General features: G+C 38.4%; 2 protein-coding genes across 7 annotated transcripts in view; both read left to right on the forward strand.

Moving 5' to 3' along the window:
• The window catches only part of MTR (5-methyltetrahydrofolate-homocysteine methyltransferase), a 123,942-nt gene extending 100,481 nt beyond the window's left edge, over positions 1-23,461 (forward strand). For all 5 annotated transcript variants that reach the window (XR_013928422.1, XR_013928423.1, XR_013928424.1 and 2 more), the window contains one exon: positions 1-23,461. This exon is cut by the window's left edge and continues 45,008 nt beyond it. The gene's annotated coding sequence lies outside the window, so the exon portion shown is untranslated.
• The window catches only part of RYR2 (ryanodine receptor 2), a 455,638-nt gene that overhangs the window by 14,650 nt on the left and 417,468 nt on the right, over positions 1-23,520 (forward strand). The window lies entirely within an intron of this gene.

Consider the following 23,520-nt stretch of genomic DNA (forward strand, 5'->3'; position numbering starts at 1 on the left):
TTTTATATTTTATATGTTATATCTTTTTTAAAAATCCTTTTTTCTTGGTCTCTATTGTGAGACTGGGAGACTTGTCTTGAAGCTTTTTGGTGAGTACAATTGCTTTTGTTATTGAAGGAAGTTTTAATTACACTTCAAGGTAAGAAATGATCTTGTCACAAAGTTTCCGTAACATCTTAATCTCTTTGATTTTGTTTTGTGTCTGCAAGCCTAGCTGAAGCTGATTTTGGGAATATCAGTACTTGATGGAACTGAGCTCTCGCTGTGCAGTGCTGCTCTTTCAGCCTTGTGTTAACTATGGCAATGGGGAAATACTGAAAATGATGCACACTTTCAGGCTCATTGTAGAGAGCAGGTAAATAGCAACGCAGGTCTGCTAGTTTTCTGAGTTTATCAGGATAATTCACCTCGCACTTGGAATGCAGCAGAACATATAAGAAAACATAAAGGCATAGAAAAATTCAGGTCTTTACCTTCTACTTGCATTTTGCTACTTTGCCTCGCCTAGCACTTCAACTCCTGGCTTCCAGTAAAACTGAGAGGCTTAAATGGGAAGATCTTCAACTGGCTTTTGGTTACACATCATTGGCATGGCAGTATCTGGTAACGGTCCTTTTCCAGATTATGTCCTGCTGAAATAGTCTGTAAGTTTCTCTTCATACTTACTGGATTTTCCATACACAGAACCAAACCTTCAGTGCACGCTTGCATATGTTTTATTCTAGAGTAGTCATTGTTTTCCAGTTATCCAGAGACTTCACTATTATTGGAAATGAATTATTACAAATGAGTATGTGGGCTCATCACTGTGTTTGCTTAAAACGTTGTATAGCACTTGCTGCTGTGGTTTTTTGGGTTTTTTTTTGTTGTTGTTGTTTTGTTTTTTTCTCCTTAAATGCAGGAGTTAATTTGAAGCAGAGTAAAGAAGGAAAATCATAGATTGTACACTTGAAAGTGTACATTATTTGCTTTTCTCTTCTGTTTTTCTTGTGGCTGATTCATGGTTATTCTGTACCTTGTAGGGGTTTGTTCATGTCTGGTTTGTTGGGTTTTGGTGTGGGGTTTTTTTGGTGTGTGTGTCTAAACTAACCCATACCTGGAATTGAAACAAATTTTCAAACTCCTAAATTCTTTGAAAACCGCATCTCTCTTTCTTTATGAAGAACTGGAGGGGAAAGCCCTAAATGGTAGTCTTTTGCCTTATTGAAGATGATGTTGAGAAAAATTGAACAATGTATGAACAACCTCTCGTCCTCTTTTAAAACTAACCCACTGGTATATATCGTTTTGTCCTTTTGGTCCGACTCTTGCTGAAGTGAATGGTAATGTATTTCTTGATTTGGATTTAGTATTCTAAATATATAATTCAAATAGTTTTTCATATTAAAGATTTTATACCCTGAAGAGATAAGAGCATTGTAAAAATATTAAACTCATGGTAGTTTTATGATTTAAAAAACCATAGTTTATCACACTTTTTCTTTGGCTAAGGATAAAAAAATATTTTGAAAGATTTTAACATTGTAATATTTATTATAGGGGAGAACAGGAAACTGCTTTTTATGTATTACTTAATACTTTTTGTTTTTGAAGATTCTTGTGACCTTTTGGTTTGGTTCTTTGCGGTCAACCTCTGCACGTTTTTTTGTGTTTTTTTTTTTTAAATTCAGGCAAGCATTAGCCATACTTTTTCTTTGTCCTGTGAGATTCTGTTTGGTTTTCTTTTTTATTATTTTTATTTATTTTTTTCCTCAAGGTGGAAAGCAAGCTCTAGTCTGTAATTTGTGTTCCTCAGTAAGGAGATACAGTACAGCAAAATCATAAATAAATACATTTTTTTTTAAGACTGCAAACGTGCTGCTGAAAGCTATAGTAAGGTTTGGGTCAGAGAAGATAAAAGAATCAGGGTGGACTCGAAGACTTCTATTCTGGAAGGCAGCCTGAAACACCCGTTCGTTCCACTCCTTGTGAGGCCAGGGAAACCATGCTGCAGAAGAGATTTCCATCAGGTCAGTCAACCTGGAAAGGTAGAAAACAGGTCAGAAATGGGCTACCCAGGCTTGGTGCTGACTTCCAGGAGAAATTAATTCCCCATTGGCCTTTCATTGCACTAGCTTCAAATTTCTCAGCAGTAAGAGAAAGCTGGTCTGGAATGGGTGGTTTTTCTCCTGTCAGACCCTCAGTGGTCTATGGAATGCAGTTCTCTCCTTGCACCTGATAATTTTTTGGTGCGTTCAGCTGGAAATGCGAACATTCTACTTAAGTGCTAACAGAAGATTCACACCTCCCGGTGTTCAGGGACTATTTCTTTCATTGGATGTGTAAGAGAATTCAAATGAGAAAGTACAGTCCGTTAGCAATATTAGAATTGACTAGGTTTTGGTTTTGTAACTTCTGTTAGTTCAATAGCATTCTAATACCCTAACCAGAGGTGATAGCTCTCTTAGCTGTTGTTTGTGTGTTATATTTTCAGATTCAGTCATTGTGCCAAGGATTGGATTGTTATGTGCTGTGTGTTCAGAAAGTATTTAACAAGTAGTAGAGGCAAACAGGATGCAAACCCCAGTGTATCGTGATTAGCCCAATGCTGCAGGACGTTAATAATCACAGAGAGGAGGTCTTTGTAGCTGAAATGTGTGCAAAGTCCATCGTGATCTTTTGGAATTCAGGGATGTGTCAATTGAAAGTATCATTGTAATTGGTGCATCACAGTGTGATGCTCATGAACTGACTCTGGAGGTTGAGAGAAGCTGCTGTTATGAGATTTGGAGGTGATCCAGGGGACAAACAGAGTATTATTAAAGATTAGCTGATAGAAGTATCATTCCCATCAGATTAATCAACATGACATCTATGAAACTGGGCTACAGCTTGCAGTGTTGAACCTTCCTCTCCAGTATTGTTTTAATTTGAAGACTCTTCTTATGGAGGTTTATTTTTAGGTTGTGTTGTGTTGTGTTTCTGTGGGGGGGGGGTTGGTTGTTTTTTTTTTCTTTTCTGTTTTGTTGGGTGGGGTTTGGGGTTTTTTTTGGTTTTGTTTTGTTTGGTTTGTTTTTTTAACAGCATGTTATGTTACTTCTGCAAAGTTTGTAATGACCTTTTTTCTCTTTTATTTTTTTTTCTCTCTCTCTTTTTTTTTTTTCTTTCTTTTTTTTTCCCCTTTGGAAAATTTGGGCATTAGAAATTGTGTTGCGTTGTACTGGTGCATTTCAATGCATTAGTTGCACAGCTCAGCTGGCATGGTTTTGTTGGCAAACCAGGATAAACAAAGGAGATGAGTCATGCAATTTTAGCCTTGGAGCTTGAAAGACAAAGATTGAAAAGTTTTGGTTGCTTGGTTTTGGTTTGGGGGGATTTTTTATTTTATTTTTTTTGTTTCTGGAAGAGGATTGTACACCACGAGAAATGTCATGATTTATGATTGCTCCTAACTAATTAACTTGAATATGGATTGATTTTTAAACAACAAATATTCTGGTATTCATTTTTCTCTCTGGTTTAGCTTTTTCTTTGGATCAGGTGGAGGAAAATCTGATGGGAGGGCTTGCAAGATACTGGAGTCCAGGCAACTGTGAAAAATTAGGTACCACTTTGTTTAGTTGGAGGGGGTCATAAAGGTCAGTTGTGGAACAAGTATTATGAATTCAGGCTACTTGTTGCTTAAGGAATTTGGGACCTCTGAAACATTTCACCAGTTTAATCTTTGATTAACTCTTGCCCCTCTATCCTGACATTTGGTTAAGAATCTCTGTAGAAAGCCTTTCCACGACTATATTGGTAATTGTAAGTGAAGATAATGAGGGTCCTATCACTACATATGTTTTTATTACTAGGGAGAGACTGTGGTCTAGATAACAGCACATTGGCAAAGGAGATGTGGCTTCTGGTTTCTGGAAGTTCATCCTCTGAAGAGGAGGCTTAAGTACAGTGGTGCTGGAAAATAAAACAGCCCTCAGATCCCTCTTTAGGTATAAAAAACCCTCAGCTGATCTGAAGACCCGCTATCACTGTATCTTCTACTTCTGCTGCTAAAACTGGATTTGTTAAAACGTGCATCAGTGTGTGTATTCATACCCAGATTTCCATCTATAATGTGCAGATGAAGTTGCATTCCTCTCGCTGTAAATTGCCTGGAGACTGATTGATCAAAAATGCAAAGCTGAAATTAATTATAATTGTTATAGTTCTCCTGCTGATTTTTAGCTGTTCCTGGGCACTGAGCAGGTGTTTTAATTGAACCAGGGTTTTCTTGGTGATTAATGCAGTCTGAATAGTTAAAATTATTATTAATGCAACACTTGGCACTTTTTTGGATTTCCCACAGAATCTTTAAGGTTGGAAGGCACCTCTTGAGATCACCTAGTATATCTAACTTTTAAACATCTCCACAGATGCAGAGTCCACGGCATCTTGGGGTAATTTATTCCAGTGTTTGTCCACCTAGAGAGTTAAAAAAAAAAAAAAAAGTAATCCCTTGAGTTCAGCCTGTCTCACCTCTGGGCTTGTCAATAGTTTTAGAACCTATATTAGTCTGGGCAAGACAGCATGAACTGAACTATGTACCATGACTGCAGGATTTTTCCATAATGAACAAAACTATCCTTTCAGAAAAACTTCACAAAGAAAAGTTGTTCACGTTCAGATTTTAAACAGTCAGTGATTAGTCTTGCAGGATCTGAATTCCAGTTCAGTCAGTTGAATTCATTCTTATTCCAACACTGGACATTGGGTAGTGAATTACAAGACCTTTTGACACGTTTTGGTTTTTTTATTATTATTTTCCAGAAACAACATGAGAAATAAATACAAATATTTATTTCTCATTAGGAAGCTACCTTAAAACCTCTTTGGGAATTCTAATGTTAAAGGATGCTTTTTTCATTCCTCTCCCTCTCCCCTAGTCTGGTTGTGCTCATTCTTTATAGAGGATGTAAAGCTGTATTATGCTCTTTTAAAGTAAAATAAAATAATTTTTTAAGAACGGTACCTAACTGCTATATAAATCACTTCAGTGGAGAGTTCAAAGCAAGGAGAAGAATATTATATGAAAGACCCTGTAGATTGTATTGTATGTAAAATCTTTTATCACTGTCAGAGTGATTAAAAAGCACAGTTAATTTGATGGTCCCAATGAACAAGAAGTCTTTTTGCAAACCTCTGTAAATAAGATGTAAAACTTGAAATGTTAAAAAGTCAGTTTCGGTTTGAGAGAAATAAATGTTGAAGAGCTTTTCACAAAGAAATATTTGGAGTCTTTGGATAGTTGCACAGAAGTAATCGCTTTGTCTTTGCAAAGCTGATTTTTCCTCCATTGTGTGAGCGGTGTAAGCCCAGGTCATGAGTTGTCACAATCTGACTTTTAACCTGCAGACAGGAAAGTCTTACGGTTTGATCTCTATACCAAGGATATTTTGTCAGTGTTTCCTGATTGAGGATGGGGTCCTGAAACTGTCAGGCAAGTTACAACAAATCTGTCTGTCTTTTGGCACTGTTTCAGCGCTAGGCATGATACTAAGACATTAACATCTTGGTAAGATGTTTTAATGTTTGTTCTGTGGCGATGCCTTGGTGCAGCAGCCAAGTGGTAGTGATGTGACGTGCCAGTGTAGATAACCTGCCTGTGCTTTAACCCACATTTTACTTGGTTTTGCTCAAAATGTGGTGTATGTACTTGCTTAAAATGGCACAAGTTGCCTGTGATTTCTCCACCTTCACATCTCAGCTCTGAGAGAGGCATCCATAAGGGGAGCTCTTAAAAAGTCATGTTAGGGATGGTTACATGGTGGAACCTCGTGTTTTCCATCTGGCAATAGGTGCTGCAGGATTTGACTGACACAAAGAAACTGTTGATGCCTGGTGCTGGCAGAAAACACTAATTTTGATTTGAGGTCTAGCTCGCCAAAAGAGCTCTGGCTTTGTTGGACTCTTGACTGCATGTGTGGGGGTGTGTGTATGAGTATGGATGAAAGTACAGGAATGTTTTTTTCTGAGCATTTTCCTGTTTAATGTCAATAGGAACCCACTGAAATAACTTACCTGTTGTCAGAGGTCCCAATCTGTGGTGAAGGACCTGCCCTGTGTGCAGATTGGTACTTCTTGTCACCCCTTAGTTTGAGAAGGGATCGTATATACATATGGAAAATAGAATTTTCCAGGTGACATTTGTATTTTCACTCTGAAACACTTCTTATTTACCTCTTACTTCCTTAACCTGTGGGTTTGGAATAGCATACAGTGCCTTAGATTAGCAATGAAAATATATCTGAAGGAAATGAATTTTGGGGTAGAATTTGAAGAAAGAGAACCAATTACTACGTCTTTCTTGGTGAACCTGCTAAGATGTTCTAGGTAGGCCTGAGGAAGGGGGAAGAACAGATAGCTTGGGTAGTGAGACAGAACCTGAGGAGCTACAATGTGCATTCAGTTATCAGAGGAAAGATCACAGCTGTTGGATGCAAGAGGAAACAAGGGACAAAATTAATTATTATTATTGATTGTATTACATAGTGCCTGGGGGGCCCAGCTGAGGCGAGGATGCCACTGTCCTACTGTACAAAAGCGCAATGAATCACGGTTCCTGCCTGAAAGAGCATAGACTCCACGCAGGCAGATGGAGAAACACTTGAGATGAGATGAAGGGACGTGGAAATTAAGTAACGTGCCCAAGGACACAGAGGATGTCTTGGGGTCTATTCTGGGCTTCTCTGGACTCGTGATGACTTACAATGCAGAGACTTGGAGAGCTATGCCATTGAAGATGACGACATATAGTACAGACACTATGTGGGAGTATACTGGAAGTCAGTGCATAGATTCAAGGTGTAATGGACAGAAGACTGAACAAAAGAAGGTGACTTTATTCGCAACTTATTTAATGGTCGTTATCAGAAATATGTGAAAAGGCTCTGTACAAAATATATGACGCTGTTAATAGTAGCATAGTGGGGAAAAAAACATTGCAGGTATTGAATTGGAAGTTCTAAGTTGTGGTTGCCTAGTTGATTTGAAAGAGTGGCTGGTCTGTACTCAATATTTAATTGAAAATAGTATAAGTTATGGTTCCTGGGTTCATGGCATATCAGAATAAAAAGACTGGGAAGAAGTTCTTCTTGAGAAGCTATTCTTAAAGGGGAAAATGGCAGGGGACACACATTAATTATTCTGAGGAACTGTATAGCCAAATAATAATTATAAAACATACATGCTAGAGACTTGAAAGTGTTAAGTCTTCTTTTACTGAGTAGTGTGGGAGCATACGCATCCTCACATAAAATTATATTTGAGTAGACTATTTTGTTGAAGTGAGCAGAAGCAGTAACTAATTTGTCTGTTGAACTATCCCAAGTTTTAAGTGTTAATGGATAAGCTGTAAGACTGCTCCAGCCATGTATTACAAAACCTGAAGGGAAGTTTAGCATCTGTATAATATTTATGTGCTTATTTAAATGATATTTATTTGAAGCTGTGTTACATAAACACGAGATACCTTCTGGATGAGGAGTCAAAGCATGCTGCATTTGCTATGACAGTGTATGACCATCCTTAGTCATGAAGACATGCAATGAGAAAGAAAGGCTTTTAATGCGAGCGTAATTTAAACCCTTAATTTGCACTCTAAACTCCTAAATTGTAGTTAGCTATGGATTCCCTCCCTAAACTTCAGTATGTTACCATTATTATAGAAAACATTGGAAGAGATTTTGCAAGTGAGGGCAATTCCTTGAATATGTTTATTCTGTTAAAAATGTCTATTCTGTGGAAACAGAATTCGGTTGTTATGGGTTTTTTTGTTGTTTGTTACATATTGTGATTTGTTTGTACAGGCAAAAATAATGAAAGACCAATGAATTAATAAGACCTTACAGGTTGGGTGGTTTTTTTTTTGTTTTGTGTTCTGATAATGCAGTGAATTTGTAGTTGGAAACTTGAGCAGGAAAAACATTTGATGGTTTAACACAATGGAATTTTTTTTCTTTTTGGAAGCTACCTTTAGTAAGCTTTGCATAGGTCAAGATTTTCCAGTTTTGTTTCTGGTATGGTGGAAGAATGCCCTTCTAGGTATATCTTATGTCTGTCTTTTTGTAGTGAAGTTAGTACACAGATGTATTGTCAAGGCATTAGGAGGTTGGAAGAAGAAGGAAAGATGATTCTATGGTTGTGGTGAAATCCCACTGAGAACCAAGACTGGTGTTTCCCCTGGATTTAAAGGTTTGCCTGAAATTTGAATGCAGGTTAGTAATGGTGAATAAAAAAGGCAAACAGAAGCAAAGATAGGCAACCTGTAATACAGTTTCTAAAATGAGCAGAAATACCATGTGAAGATGGAATCTGAAGATTTAAGCAAAACAGGGGTGTCACTCAGCATGAAGTACCAACTGTTTCCAGCTTAGTTAGTATGCAAGAGCATACTTACAGATGACTCACAGTTAAAATGCCTTACATAAGATTGCCCAAGTATTTAGTTCACTTCAGGTGATGGAAAGGCACTCTAGTAATAAAAACTGTATCCAGTTGCTTTTACTTTATTTATTTAAAACGTATAGAGTTTTTTGTTTCTCTCTCTCTTTTTTTTTTTTTTTTTTTTTTTTTTTTTAAATTGGTTAGGCCCTATATTATGTTCATGGATATATCTCCCCATTTTAAAATATGCAAATAATGTCTTAAAAGGAATTAAACTTAAAAGGAAATAAACTTAAAAGGAATGTCTAAAAGAAATGATGTAGACTGCACTTTTAATTTATAATTTAATGTCAGAGATTTACCTTACCCAGAAAGTAAAAATTCCAGGCTGAAGCAGTGCTTGCTCTCTCAAAAGAAAGGCTATTCTAAGACTTCAGCTCTTGCTAACATAGCGTGTTTCAAAAATCTGTGTATCTTGTCCTGTATTCTGTGTCAGTGCTCCTAGTGAAGTAAGCTAGACTGCTTTTATCCTTAATTGCAGTGCTTTTTTGTGTTGGATTTATTTTTTTACTGAAGATTACATAAGAACATGAAGAGGACTGAAGGAATAACTGAGGACCAAGGGGTCCCTTTAGCTCAGTATTGTATCTTCAGTAGTGCTCAGTAACTGCAAGGGAAGAGGGCAAGAATATTCTTTCTCTGTCCCTGCTGTGTGCCTGTAGCAGTTTGTGACTTGAGGAATTACACTCAGGCCTGGTGACACTGAATTTGGTAGCAAATTGAGTTCTGTAGCTGGAGTGGATGTTGCATGGGGAATCGTCATTTTCTGTTTGTTTTGAAGCTGCTGTGTGCAACTTTTAATTGATGATTCCTAGTTCTGGTACTGCAAAGAGCAGTAAATCGTAAATGAAAATGTATTTGCATGTATTTGCAACTGTTGTAATAATTATTGTTTTGTAGGCTTATATAAAAGGTTCAGTGTTTAAAAAAATAAAAAAGAGGAGTGTGGGTTTTTTTTTGTTTGTTTGTTTGTTTTTTCCTTAGAGGCAACTTCTGGAAAAAAGGTTTTTGAGAAGTAACTGGGGTTCTTAATTAGCTTTTTCTCCAATTTTGCATTCCCTATCCACTTTTCCCTTTTTGTAGTTCTTAATTTGCACTTTGCAGAAGGTTTTGCAACTGCAGATTTCCTAACTTTTATAATCACGGGTCCAAACAGTTGCATCTGTCTGCATGCAGCCTGTACTCTGGAGGCTTCCTGACCCTTCTAGCAGCCTGTTTGTCTCTAGTAGTGGCTATTGGGGAAGGCATGTGGGGAATTAGAAAAATTGTCAAACATGCGTATGATGCTCACCTGTAAGGAAATCATTACTACTTGCTTATCGTGTTTTCATCACTATGTTGAAACCTTTTTCCACATGGATGCAGTGCTACCCAGTTTTGTCTCTGCATCCTGACTGGGGTTGGTGTGGCTGGGCTCGGTGTTGGGAAGCCCACAGAAGTTTTGCTGGGGGGCACACAGAGAGGGTGATGGTGGCCCTGCCCAGCTGGCTGCTGCCACCTGTGCACAGACACCCAAACCTGTGGTATTGGGGTGCACTGGATTCTTCTCAGCTGGAGGCAAGGCGGGGTGGGAAGGGAGGTTCAACATGCCTTAAGGAAAATGATACGGGCTAAGCACTGATGTGGCTTGTGGGGGCAGTTGTTTCTGACCCTTTCTTTTGCCCGTTTGCAGTGTTGCCGCTTTCATATTGGAGTGCGGTGTGGTTGGGTTGTAACTGAATAAACCCGCTGTGGCACACAGCAGTCCTTGAGGGGGCAGCCCAAGGAGCCAACAGCAGCTGTGATGACGGACAACACCGTAGCCTGATGGGTTGTACAAGGTGTGATGTTCCATAGTCGCACAGGCTGCCTGTTTTCTAGTGCAGGAGAAGAGAGCCATCCCCTGGAATACCTGTAGCGTGAGGACTGGCAGGGTGTGAGGTGATCCAAACCCTGGCCTTCATGCGCGGGTAGGTGAGTAGAGCAGGTAGGGAAGAGGCGGTGGGTCGCGCAGCGCTGGCAGGGGACAGGCGGGCTGTGGTATGCACAGCGAGATGCTCACCCTTTAATAAGGGTAGAGGACAAAGTTACAGTCTAAATGTTTTATTGGTAAGGCAGTAAAATCTCTTAGGCACCCTGTCTAGATTTGCTTTGCAGTAACAGTGCTTAGCAATTACAGGCGTCTTGTCTGTGTCTGAGTGTTGGAAAGCATTAACTAATAAATGCCAGTGTTCAAATTAATCTTTAGAGGTGGAAAGTATTATTTTTCATTCCTGTAGTTGCAATTTGTTTAAAAAACAAAATGGAACCCCCCAAAACAGCAGTATGTGTTTTTTTTAATTGGATTTTTATTGTAAGGAATTAGTGGAAGTGTAAATGAATATTTTTTTTTTGCCTCTGAAAGGCTGCTGAATTGACTAATATTTAAAGTGGACTGCTCTCTTGAGTTTAACAATAATAAGAAATAAGAATTCCATTAAAACTAAGAATTAGTAGTTGTTGTGTCTGCCCCGTGTGCTTAAAATGAGTTATGAGAGTAAGCTTCCCAGTCAAATATTCAATTGCAGGCTCTTCTTGAAGTTTCCAGTGTGAGGTTAGAAAGACAATGAAATGATGGGGATTTCCTCAGGCAGCAAAGAAACTGGCGCTGCACCTGCGACTGCTCACTTTCCAACCAGGCAGGCATGGCTTGTAACACCCCCGTAAAGATTTAGGGAAGAGAGAAAACAGCTGCTTTTGTTGGTAACTGCGCTGCAAATGACAGTGCCTGTAAGTATGAGGATGCAATGTGTGGTAACCCAGCGGAGAGCATCTCTGGGCTCCTCATGTTCCGAAATGGATGTCACTATTTCCCACCTTTCAGTGATGGCACTGGATGCTTGGAGATCCTGAGGGAGAGAATTGAAAAATGCAAGGTTTGCTAAAAATACCGTTAATTTCAGGGGTTAAAATTGTATGCTTTCAGGTTTCATTTTAGTTATGACTTTAACAAAGGCATGTTTTTCAAGTTTGGCAATAGATCCTTTTGTTTCTATAAGATGAATTTTTTTTAGACCACCTCTGTTCTATTTTCGGAAGCAGTATAGACTGAAAAGGACATAATTAAATTCACTGAAATGTAGGGGTGAGGAAAAGCATACATTATTTTTAATTATTAAGATACAAGTATGTCAACAAAGAAGTGTTCAACTTTGGCCTTGAGGGTAATATTGTCATTTTGAGTTCTTGGGTTTAAATAAAAAAATAAATACTTCTTCCTGCCCTGACATAAAACCAAAGACTTATCATTAATCATTGTCATTATTATGTGTGGAAGTTCACACTGCAAATAGTCAAATAATATTTACGCACACATATCTGAGAGTCTCTCACTTTTTTTTTTTTTTAAAGCCATTGGGCTGTCTATTTGTTTTAACTGGGTTGCCTTTGTCCCTGAGAGATCATGAGTACTCCCCTCCCCCCTGCTAGATGTACTTCTCACATCCTTAGGCTAATAGGGAGAATGATACATTTACATTACTGCTCCATTTAAACAATAAGTGTTGATAAGAAATAAATACTTCATTCCCAAATGGTGTCTGCAGTATTTAAAGGTCTGGCAAGTTTTCAAGAGGATAGGCATGAATTCAACACTAAACGGCTGCCGCTTCTGCAGAAAATAATGAGCTGTGTCATTTGATCAGGGACAAAGTGACTGTCCAGCAGGGGTGATTTTGAGGAAGCAGCTTTTAATGATAAAGAAAAAAATACCATTTTTCATGTGTAACCATCCCCATAGCTTGTATGTAAAGGAAATACAGTTCACGTATTAGGGTGAACCTGTAGAAACGTGGGTTATAACAAACTTGGTCGCTGTTTCCCTAGAAATCCTCATGAATTTGGGGTTGTTTTTTTTTTGTTCTTTGCTACTGCTGGTGTCCTTGCCCACCACTCTGCCTTGTGGAAACATCTTCCTGTGTTCCCTTGCAGTGCCCCTTGTACGAGAAGCCAGGAAACAACCTTCCTGATGGGTTCACTGGCTTTTTCTTTTCCCTCTTCAAAGCCACAAAGTATTGATCAAATTGTCTGTATTGGACTGATGGGAAGATTGTTGCATGAATGAATGGAAGTCACCTGCTACTCTGTACAAAATTACAATCTTTAACCATCTGTTTTTCTGGTTTGATCAGGCTTGGACTGTTCAATACAGTTCAGTTTTACTTTATAGTGGCGCAATATAATAGCTCGGGTGGATTTTGGCATAACTACTCCGAATTGAGCAGAGTATCTCCAGATTGCTCAACCAGAAGCCTGTGAGACTAGCATTTTGTACCTGTGATGGAAACGGTTTTGCACTGAGGAGGCTTTTGCTGTGGTATCTGCTCCGAGATGACGATATTCTCAGAACTGCCTTGATAGTGAAGGCTCTCGCTGATTTTCACTGGCAGCTGTACCTACCGTTCTTTAAAGTCAAATCCTGAATGTGTAAGAGCCATCTACAAATTGTGACGGTAGACAGTTTGCCATTTCTTCACTCCTTAAACTGCACATATTGTCTCATGTCATGAGCATTTTCTGTCTTATTTTTCACTCTTAGTTTCTGAAAGTGCCATAGCACCTGTCTTTGAACCGAGACACATCACAGATTTAGCGGTGGTTGCTGAGTCTCAAAGAGACCGCTGCTGCTCTTTGGTTTCACTTCCCATGTTGCCACAAGTCAAATTTTTTCCCGGTGATTCCACTCTTCCGTGAGAGATTCTCTTACATGCCTGAGGCCGAATATTCGGTCACTGCACCACAGTTAGGCAAAGTCAAGTCTCTTTGAAAGCAAAGCGGAACCCCCTAAGCAGCTAATATTTTGTTATGAATTATTAATTTCATTTGACAATATGCTCCTGTGGCTATTTACCCTCACAGTTAGAATCCATGCTTTCTTTTCCTGTGTCTTTCCCCCGATTCATCCTCTAGTGATGTCCAGTTACCAAAAAGTAAATTGAGAATGCATTCATAACCTACAGCAGCGTAAATGCTGGCAGCCCGTCTGTGCGATACGACAGCAGTCTGATTCGAACCTTTCTCCGGTTTAATTTCATATCTGTGTGCAGGTGATTTTTTCCTCTCCACTGGCTTCACCACAGATTACATTCAAATAGACTCAGAACTTCCTATATCTTTCATTCTATGTATATCTCAGTTGGTTTCAGTAAATACTGTCTACCTCAGGATTTTATTGTCGAGGTAGATTCTGCCTTATAACTATCTGTGATTTTGATCTAGTTAGAAATCATGTTTTAGGTTTGGGGCATGGTTTTTTTTCCCCTGTAATTTCTTCCTTTATTCTATCAACTAACTTCTGAGTTTCCTCATAAAATCAGAAATAAATCATTACTGAATTGTATTACTTTTTTTTTCTTCATTTCTTTCCTCAAATAAGGATCATTGATGTATTCTTTTAATTTGTTATAGATGCTTAATCTCTGACAAGTGATTAAACACCAATTCCGTTTCAACTTTTCAGTGGGAATAATGTTGTACTTTTAAAAAATATATTATTATTTATATCTCTTGGGTAGTTTACATTTTGTTTACCTGAAATGAGTAAGTTATAGTTTATGCATTTCAGAAGTAGCCTAGCATGTGCTTTCTATCTTATTAAAGTCATGTGATCTTTCCGGTGCAGAATATGTGAGTATTTTTGCAGGTGTCTGAATGTTTGAACACAGCAATTTGGATTAAGTAGCATAATAAAAAAAAAAATGAACAGTAGATTTTTTTTTAGTTGTGTGACTAAATGAAATTTGTTTAGTTCACGTGATTTTCCAGTGTACAGAGACAAACAAGTCAAAAGTTATTTGTCCTACAAATCAGTGAAACAATAGATCATCTACCATAAAAGCCTGAGGTATTGATTTTGATTTGTCATATCAGAAGCAAGCCTGCGTGCAGCCTGGTTGGTACGTGGCATGCAGAATGTCCCGCAGCAGTACATGTTCGTGGGGGAAAGCACGGAGGAAGAGTGGAAACTGGTTCTATTTTTAGGGGAGCAAATAGAAAGTGAGTGAGTTTATCAGAATCTGTCTTGCACTGTCTGTTTGGACTGTTACTAAATCTTCAGGCTTTTCTTACGTGAATGATTTAATAAATTCTTTTACCTTAGAGAGTTGTCTTCTGCTGTTGCTTATGTAATGGTGACCTCACATAGTTCATATCACTGTGGAGATGCCTGAAGTGCATAAGTAATTCTTGCTTGTGTCGGTTGTAGAGAAAAATATGTAGTGTATATTGGGGTGGGGTATATGCAGTCTTTCGTCATGGACCAGTGTAAAATGAGGTGCCCGCTTATGCACATGTGAAATTGTAGTGATTTAAAATATGCACATCAATACAGTCTGGGGTTTTGTTGGTCAATTAAGCTAAGCTAGGGCTCAAGGAGTGGGTTGAATTTACAGTGATGCAAAGGCACTTTTTTCCAGAAATTGCACCCTTTGCAGTGGTCATCACTGTAGCTGTACTGTGCTTAGTTTATCCTTAGTTGTTCAATTTCTTTCATTTTCCTGTGTGATCGCATTTTCGTGATGTGACACCCAGTGGGGCTTGAGAGCATAGTGCCAACAGTATTCCATAGTCATAGGCAGTACCAAAGATCTGGTGATTTGTACTTTGTAAAACCCTACAAAAGAAAGACTGAAGTAGAGGAACTTGTAGTCTGTTAGTTATATTTTAAAACCAACAATACATTCATAAAAAACCTTCAAATTTTTAAAAATGTTAGCATTATCATCCCGCCCCTTTGCTCTTTCTCAAGATGCTGAGTCTTCACCATTTTTATCTCTTTGTTGCTTGTGCTGTCAACAGCTGTTGTACTGGGGCTTCTAGGTTGAATTTCAGTGTGCTGTGGGAGGTGCTGCTTCTGTCTGAAGAAACAAAGATGTGTCTCTTCATCGGAAATGTTACAGAAAATGGGAACCAGGAAAACTCTCCAAACCAGACGATGGTTTAGAAAGCCGACACTGGCTTATTGCCGTGCTGGGTGCATGGGGGACCTTCCCTCCTGACACGCACACCGAGTTTCTGGAGGGTATACGCGATGTACAGTGGAGAACTTGCGTGCCCACGGGACGCTGCGTGTTCATTTTCATTCGCACACAGGACTGGTTGCGAGTTTCTGGCTCCCATGGCAGGTCAGCGCGCCCTCAGCGAGCACTGCTGACGGCTGTTACCAGCCACGCGCGCTCCCCAAGCGGGGCTTTACCCTCCTTCGGGGTGGGGGGAGCTATTGGAGTTGGGGGTCCAGATCTGCCATTACCACAGTTGCCTTTGTCCTACTTACAACAGGTTTTCTGTGGATCACAACACCTTATCGGCTTGTCTCCTCTGGCGGCCAGAACTCTTCCACTTGGAGGCTTTTTTCTGCATAGTTCAGTTCTTATAATTCTTCTCATTTTCTGTTGATTGTTTCCCAAGGTTGACTCCCTTGATTATAGAAATCCTTTCATCCATCAGTTTTGATGACTTGAGATGGTGGGTACTTGAGAGGATGGGTGGGCTTGACCTAAACTCTGTGCGCAACCTCGTTTACCTAAATCAGAGTTTGCTAATTCCGGAGTTTAGGCAACAGAAAGAGCCTTTGTTTGCTGAAGTGACAAGCCAGTGCTGCCTAGTGCTGTTTGCAGAGGGTTTCAGCAGAGGATATGCTTGGTGTGGCTTCTTCCCAGCCAGGCTGGGTAAAAAATCCAGACCTATTTTCCTTCTATTTCTTCTATTCAGGTTTTTCTTATTAGTGCAGTTAGCTGTGTTGTGGTTCATCAGGTCAGGTACTGACGTAAATGAGGATAAACGAGGAACACGGAGATTACTTTCCAAGCCTATGTGTGCGCACCTTGGGCTGCCTTTGCTTTGGTTGATTATTTTTGGGTATGATGTTGAAATATACTGTGTCTTGAGACTGGATTTTCCACTGTTGAGTCCCATAATGACAAGAATGGCGGAGGCAGATACACCACAGCTAGGGTTGGTATAGTTCAGGTTTGATTCCAAAGTTTGGTTCATTCTTAGATCTACCGAATTTCTCAGACAACCAGCTGAGAATATCAAACTATCGTTGTCGTTATGGCCCCAAACTGCTAAAATATTCCCTGATGTACTCTGTATAAATCAGTATGGATGCCACTGATAACTGAGATTTCCTTTTCTCTTCATAATGAAAACCATTATCTGTTTAAACAGTTGTTAGGTGTTTATTATGGTTTGTCGTATTAATACCTGGCTGTAAGAAAATAATAATAATAAAATGCATTTTTTATTAATTCCTTACCAACCAGGATTAAAGACCCTCACCTCAGCTGAGCACTTCTAGTTGTCTGTCTGCAGTTTGACTTCAATTCTGACTGATTAACTGAAAAGGAAGATTTTCAAATATTTAATTGAAGACCCTGATTCTCTTTGGAGAGTTTACTGATGTTCTTGGTTGTGACTGCTGTGGAGGAGTAGCAACATGTCAGCTGTGTTTCTGGGCTTGGCCTCTATAGTATTTGAGGATGCAGCCTTCGATGAGATGCTGCAGAATTGAAGAGCAGCAATATTGACTCGAGTTCTCCCTGTAAACCCACAGCTTCCCAAGTTGTAAATTTCTATTTGTCAGCTCATAGCTGTCCCAAATCAACAGTGTAAACAAGAAAAAGCCCGTGTTCCCATCCTGCACAAAACTGATGTATGGTGATTTTTGTTCAGTTTTAAAACTGTCAGTGACTGCATTAACAAGGACACTGATAAACTTCGCTTCATGTCTGCCTGTCTATTAAGCTTGCCTGGGAGCTCTTACAATCTGTCTTTTAAGTCCTTCTGTCAGGGTTAGACTAGATTGGTCCATAATTATTCTAAAAATCAAATAAGTGTGTGTAAAAGAAGAATATAAGTAAATGATTAATATTTTTTTCTTAGTGTAGCCAATAGGTAAATGCATGGTAGATTTATAACTTAAACTTTACATCCCTGGTAGCAGAAACTACATTTATATATGTTCAAAAAAATAAAAGAAAATGACTTATATAAGCAAAACCCAACAGTTTGGTTTGCCACAACACCAACTCATAGCCTGCTTGGTAAATTAAATTTTTTGCTAGCCTTTTTCTCAGAAACAAAAATTCAGACTAAATCTTTTCAACTTGGAGTTTCAGGTTTTATACTTTGCTTTAAAAAAATCTGATTGTACCAGATTGTGTCTTACCTAGCTGTCTCTGTGATTGGAGGGCTGGCCAGGATGGTGGGAATTTCAAACCCATGCACCCTTGGGGCTTGGTGTCTGTAGTTGCCACTCTTCTATCACTTCTGTGTAACACTGAGCAACTTTGGACCAACTTTTTGTAATGGTCGTGTTTTCTTGACCATCCGATGTGAAATACCTGGACCTGATTCGGAAGAGTGCCAAGTGCTCACAGGTGCAACACAATCAATATTTAATTGTAAGTATTCCGAAAGTGCCACTCCCAGGCAATGCGTGTTGGGCACTCAAAATCAGTCGGTCCTTTTTACCTTCAGTTGGCCTTGAGTACTTTTCCCGGTTTGTAAATTAAAATGGTGACATTTTACCTGGAAGGGCTTCTGCATGGCATCCTTCAGTGCCCGTGGAGCTGAGAGGTGCTGGAGTGCTGTGTCCGACGGAGAGAGCTCCTGGCAGGGCATCACATCCGCTGGTGGATGCGATGATGTGGTGTGCAATAAAGATAAGACACTGGGGCTTGTACTGAACGCTAGAGGTGAAACTAACTATTGAACGTCTTTCATTCTGTGCACAGCTTCATTTTGCGGGGAGGAAAAAAGTATTTGCTCATAAAATTATTAACAGCTACTTTGTAATCCATGTCTATATGAGACAAAGAGTGCAGTCATACTAATTGGGGAAAATCCAGAGGGAATTATCTAATGCTATGATAATTGTACACTTATAGAGTGGTCCATTGGAGCAATTATACCTATTATGCACAGCTTGGCCTTCTGAGAAATCTATGTTTCCTGAATAAGATCAGAAGCTATTTGTCCTTTCTTTTTTCCTTCAGTTAATTCAGTGCTAATGCATTGGTCTGGTGCTGTTCTTCTTGCTGTCTTATCTGCGGTCTTTTTCTTTACACCTGTAAAGCATACACCCACACCCACCCCGCCCATTATATACCTGTCTTCTACGTCAGAGAAGATAAACTTCTCTGCATTTTTAAGTTGTGGTGGGTTTTGTACTAACTAAATAAAAGTTATATGTTTTCTGCAAATAAACATGCCAGCCCTCTGCCAATTTCATAAGCAGACATTTTTCTAATGTTTTCCAAGAAATGGTATAATGGATGAATAAAATGAGCATTTCAAAACTTTTTGTTAGTATCTGGCTTTACTAACGTATGTAAAGAAAATTATCAATCTTGTTTCTACACAGGTTATGAATAAAAACTACATGAAGGATATAGAACAGTGTAATACAATTGCTGGTTTATGGAGCGACAGACTTCCAGAGATGGATGCAAATCTGTAATATGTGCCGAGTGAGTTTTTAGATGTGAAAAAACCAGAAACATTAGATGAACTTTTCAAGCTTATGGGTAGGGTCACTCTGCATTGCCTTTTCTAACAGTGCTTACCTCTTTATCTTCAGGAACATGTGGCCTGGGTTTGTGTAAAGGGAAGCTGAGTAAGCAAGATGGAAGTGAACGCTTTACCTCTTGGATCCATGATATACCGTTTTCTTTTCTAGATGGCAGCCTAAGAGACAGTTGTGTTACTTTTTTAAAGAATAGTTTCTTTCTTTTTCCAGCATTCTAGTGCAGCAACATTTATGCTGAATTGGCAGATTTATAGGTTAAATAGTAAGTTTTAGAGGCATTCTTTCTATACAACCTTAGGTCCTAGGAGTGTAAGGGAAAAAACTCTCAAATCTAAAACCAGTTGTTCTATTTACTCTGTAATGGTACCAGGGGAGTTAAAAAAAATATCCCCGTGAAAAAACAGGGTAGGGGAAGGTATAAGTGCAATGAATTTCTTTTTTAGACTCCTGGCTACTTTGTTTCTTGGAAGAGGTCTTTAGAAATCGTCTGCCTCTAGCAGCTATAATTTTTCCAAATTGATTCGTGTCTAAAAGTTAGTCTTAAAATCTTCTGTCCCATCTGCCAACTTCTCAACATTTTACAGGAAATGCTTCCCAAGAGTGTCATTACATTCACCCTAGTATACTGGTTGAAAGGACTCTGGCTGTCATTGGGACACTTGCCATCTGGAATGTGGAGAGAATTACTCTCTCTAATACAGTAACTGCTGGGAACCTCACTGGAAGATGTGGGCTCCCTTTGTGCTAGGTGATTCACTTAAAAGGGAAAAAAAAAAAAAAAAGCCCAGTTATTGGTCTTTAGAGGGTACATTCACATTTTAGACAGAATAAAAAGGATTGAAGATATTACAAGTAAGGGTGAGATAGATGATAATAATAATAAAGCAGAATTAAGGGAAAATTACAGTTTACCGTAGAGTAAGCTGGAGTTAAAAGTAGTGAAATGACTTGTGAGATTGAGAGCTAAGGTAGGTTTCTTTGTTCAAGAAATAATGGGGGAAAACACCTACAAATTAAGTAGCTTTTGAATTAAGTGTTATTTTACTTGTTCAGATGATGTTTTTACACTGTAAAAAAAAATAAATCTCTTAGTTACTGGTGAACGCTGGAGGAATTGTAAAATCAAAACTCACTTTCTATGATGTGTGGTAGTGTTTTATGGAGTTAGATTCTGCGCTTTCCATCTGTCCTTAAGCACTGTCAACTGCTAGACGCTAATTCACCCTCCTGTTAAAAGTAGCAAGTCCCTTTATTTGCTGCTCATTTCTGTCCTGGGTTTGAGTCCAGCTGGTTGCCCAGACTGCAAGACAAGCCCGAAGGAGAAAAGCTGCTGCTGCAAGCAGTGGGAAGACCTGGAGGATGTCTTGTGAGAATGGGTGCTTAACCGAGCTGGTGTTATTTTTCTGGGCAGAATTTTGAGATAGCTTCTGCTTCACCTGGTGTCTGTGCTGCTGAAGTTGTAAAAAGAGTAGGTAATCGCATGATTTACCTCATTAAACTAGAACTTGAATTCTGTCCTGCAAGTGAGATGAGTAAGATTAATATTAATTCACATACCATCCCTATCAGAAATTTTTCAGAATATGTTGGAATTTTTTATTCTAGTACTTTTTTCCTAGACTATATTATATTTCTAGGTTTAGAATGTTGGAGCAGATGAGCAGATCTCTAGGGACAATAAGACAGTCTTCTCATTGTTACTGAAATTTTGTGTTCCCTGGATAGTGTTTTCAACTACATACATTGGGTTTGGATATGGTTTTTTTAAAAGACGTTTTATCAGAAACAAAGACACTTGCATAGCATTCCTTAGTGTTGCATTCAAAAAAGATCACAAACTTCAAATGATAAACGGGATGTTGAATTTTCACTGCTTGTTAAAATAAAAGTTCTGACTTTTTCATGTTAACAAAGAATTACCTTTTTACTTAGGAATAATTATTCTGACAAAATGTAACAAATGTTGAAAATTGTTAGAGTGAGAAAACTGAGGTAACTGGTATCTGTGGCCCTTTGAAATTATTTTACTTATCATTATTTTGGTTTTGATGTAGAAACATGAGTAAGTCTTCTTCCAGCCATCTGGTGACCTCTCAAAATATTTATCCCATAAATGAGGAGATACAGCTGAGTTTGTGTTTTGACTGCATGACTGGATTGGGATAAATCTTGCCGTGTATTCACGGTACCTCCGATACACGGGTTTGTCAGGAGTCTGCTCAATGATAAAGCTGTGCAGTGGGATGGATTATCATATGATCCCTTTCCATAGTTAATTTTATAGGCCTTGTGGCAAACTGATGTTATTCATTATTGGTAAAAATTTTGGAGGATAATATTCCTTACAAAACCCAAGTAACCTCTTCATTTGCTCGTATTGATTTTCTCCCTTTTAAAAAAGGACAGAAAGGAGAAGTGGTGCTGCTTTCAGTACTGTGGAGGAAATCTATGACGTAGCAGGTAATAAATGTGTGTTAACAGCAGAAGCACATAATGTATATTGTGGTGAGTGCTGAGAGGGAAACTGAAGATTATATTATGGCAATCTGATTTTATTTTGTTTGCTAGAGTTCTACTTCACTTGGAGGACCTAAGTTTTCATCCCGACTCCTTCCACATCTTTGCAAAACCTGTGCAGCAATATTAAATAAAATCATTATCCAAAAAGAGAACTTCATATGAGAATAAAGTATAGGGTGAAAAGAAGCAAAAACTCCTTTGTATTTAAAATCATTTGGAAGGTATAGATGAGAATAGATAGGTACAGATGTAAAATCTGCAAAATATCAAAATATTAGAATTAGATAATTCTGTTATTATGGGGGGAGGGTTAAAGTATTTGCATAAAGATGTGGAAGTCCATCTTGCATCTAGTAATTTACTTTTTAAAAAGCTTTATCTCACCCATTACATCACATTATTTTTTGAAGTAAGCCTAAAATTGCATGCCATCTGAAAGTAAGTAACGGGAACATGAACAGACTTGAAAAATTGAGAATGGAAGCCTGGAATGAAAATCGATCACATTTAATGTCTGCCATGTTTCCAAAATGAATTAGATAGAAACATAGTTTGGCCCCCCACCTTGCTAACTGGTCAGATGATGATTTTAATTTTTGTATAATGTTGCCATTTTTCCCATGCTATATTTGTCTGTTGTAACAGATGAAGCTTATAATTAATTACTTTCTCACTGGTATGTTCCCAAATAAATGTCACAGGCTCATCAGTAAGTCATATCTGGGATGGCCAATATTTTGAATTGGTGTTTATAACAAGTAACAGTTTAGTAGAGAATACCATTAGGAAAAAAAAAAATTGGTTTATTAATGTTGTTTAGTAACGGCAAGTGAGTAATGAAGATGTGAGGGACAAATGGAATTCCATACCAATTATGTAATTCAGCTGTAATAACTTATAGCATGTCTTTGTACATGGAAAGTAAATCCTGCCTTTTAATTTATTAATTCTCTTTATTTAATAGCTTGGATTATGTTGTGCAAACTAGTGTTCTTGTGAAATACGTATTTAATGAGAAAAATGTAATTAAGTGACGCTGCATATATATGTAGCTTCTGTAGACATCAGCAATGGACACAAAGACTATACATCATCTTTTCTTAGGGGGCCTTGTGAACGTGTTTTACCCGTTGTAAGAGCACATTTCCAATCATGTCAATAACATTCTGAACGCTCTCTGAAGAACGGCGTTGCAGACAGTCTTATACTCGTTTGTGCATACTATCTACAGACTGATGGACCTGCCCAGGGTGAATAAGCATACAGTGTGTGCATGTGCTTAATGAGAATTTTGTCAGAGGGTTGGGTCAAGATGGCTGTAGACCAGTAAATATTACTTCTTAATCACCCGGAAGAATTAATTGCACTACTCAAGGTATTAAGAAAGGCCGTTCTAGCATTTTCTTATGCTTCTTATGTACCCTCTTCCTTAATTTATATTTAAATTCTGATAACTGATTTTTTTTAAAACAAGCATGCATTAAATGAAGAGAATCAAGTGAATGTTACATTTGAGTTGTGTTATGAATAGAAATCTAATGCATTATTTAGTAAGAGATAAGGAGGTGTATTTTATGTGTCTAACTCTTCTTCCTCTGAGAACTTTTTCTTCATTGTTCCTTTATTAAAGCTTCAGTTGGCATGGAAGTTCCAGTAGTGCTTTGGCAAAACTGCAGTACAGAAGTTGGTGTGCATTAAAAAAATTGCAGTGTTTTTCTGTCGATTTGCAGAGTTTGAGGGTGAAGAGATCATTATATTTACATTAAATTACTTATTTTCCAAGCTTCATGTTTAACTTAATGTCAGATGTCTAAAAAGCAAATTACTGGTCAGTGTCTTACACCGGTAGCATTAAAAGAGATGAGACAATGTAGCCACAGGTAAATTTTTCCCAAGTGCCTTATAAGAACATATGGGGGGGGGTGGGGGGGGTGGGAGGGGAAAGAAAAAAAAAATCTCTGGCAGAGCTTTAATGAAGTCTATGAAACCAGATA

Source organism: Falco punctatus, assembly GCF_963210335.1.
Source record: "Falco punctatus genome assembly, chromosome: 5".
Classification (NCBI taxonomy): Eukaryota; Metazoa; Chordata; class Aves; order Falconiformes; family Falconidae; genus Falco; species Falco punctatus.